The 1600-nt window shown below is 42.7% G+C and overlaps 1 pseudogene; it reads left to right on the top strand.

The window, feature by feature from the left end:
* Positions 1 to 625: 625 nt before the first annotated feature.
* LOC142045818 (olfactory receptor 6F1-like) lies at positions 626 to 1378 on the top strand (annotated as a pseudogene).
* The last annotated feature ends 222 nt before the right edge of the window (positions 1379 to 1600 follow it).

Here is a 1600-nt window from a genome sequence, read left to right on the forward strand (position 1 = left end):
AGATCAGGGAGTATAAGTGGCTTAGGAACAGAAGTCCTATTGACAGAATGGTGTTGAGTAGTACCTGATTCCCTTCCTTATCTTATCTTTAATCAGGGTTCTCAGTATTATAGCTGGGATTTTAGAGGGAGCCCTAAGGTGCCCAAATCCCTTAGAATTTCAGCCTGGAATCCTGTTCCTTGTATTTCACCAGTGAAGCGAGTTCAAGCAAGAGCCAAGTCTACTAGGTGCAGTGTCAAATCCACACAATCCCAGAGCCCAGATAGGTATCTTGAAAGTGTTTTAGGAAATGTGGGCAGAGTTTCAGGGTTGTGGATCTGCAGATGTTTTATAGGTGCCCCGATAGGCTAAGGTATTTGGCACTTCATATTTGCATATCGAAAAGTGTGTTCAACATGTTTAAATGCCTTTATAATCCTCATGTTTTGACAGATGGACTCTCATGGCTGGAGCAGAAATAGAAAACCAAACCAGTGTGCAGAAATTCATACTCCTGGGCTTTCCTGGCACTTGGTATTTTCGGATGTCCCTTGCAATGGTGTTTTCAATTATGTATTTCCTTACAGTTGTAGGGAATATGTCTGTTATAGCCTTAGTGTGGACCCACCCATGGCTCCACACCCCCATGTACTTCTTTCTCTGCAATCTCTCCTTCCTAGATATCTGGTACACCACGGCCTGCGTCCCCAAAGCCATTGTATCATGATCGGGAAAAGCCAAATGATTTCCTTCACTGGCTGCATCCTGCAACTGTATTTCATGTTCTCACTGGGCTCTACAGAATGTCTCATACTGGCTGTCATGGCATATGACCGCTATTTGGCCATATGTCATCCACTGCGTTACAGCTCCCTCATGAACAGCACCTTCTCTGCTCAGCTGGCCCTCATCTCTTGGCTGTGTGGGTTCCTGGTTATCTCTGTGTGCTGCATCTCTAATATCCAGGTTGTCTTTCTGTGGCCCTAACATTATCAATCACTTCTTCTGTGACATAGATTCCTGGATAGCACTTTCCTGCACTGACACGAGACTTGTTGAGCTGGCAATTTTTATCATCTCTATTAATGTCCTCCTGGGCTCATGTGCAATAACTCTAATCTCGTACATTTACATCATCTCCACCATCTGTAGAATCCCCTCAGCCCAAGGCCGCAAAAAGGCCTTTTCCACTTGCTCTGCCCATCTCACTGTCATAACTATCTGGTACGGCTCCACCATTTTTCTGTATGTCAAGCCTTCTGCACAGAAGTCATTTGATTTAAACAGAATAGTCAACATCTTTAGCACTATTGTAACTCCTCTATTAAACCCTTTCATTTACACTCTAAGAAACAAAGAGGTGAAGCGAGCTCTGGAAAAGATAATCAGTGGAATGTAAAGTGGTTTTCAAATGGTCTGCATTTAGTAGAAATGTAGTCAAAGGGAACAAAATTAAAAATTTCTGAAGGTCATTCTTAGTGCATGTGAACATTTCTTTGTTTTACAGGGTTCCTCACTGACTGTAACAACCTGATATTGACTTACAGATGAACTCAAGTGGGAGAAATACAGATTTGGTAGCTGAAAATTCCAAGTTGCTAAATTTGTGTGGCATTTGCCA

This window comes from Chelonoidis abingdonii, chromosome 21 (assembly GCF_003597395.2).
Source record: "Chelonoidis abingdonii isolate Lonesome George chromosome 21, CheloAbing_2.0, whole genome shotgun sequence".
NCBI classification, from domain to species: domain Eukaryota; kingdom Metazoa; phylum Chordata; order Testudines; family Testudinidae; genus Chelonoidis; species Chelonoidis abingdonii.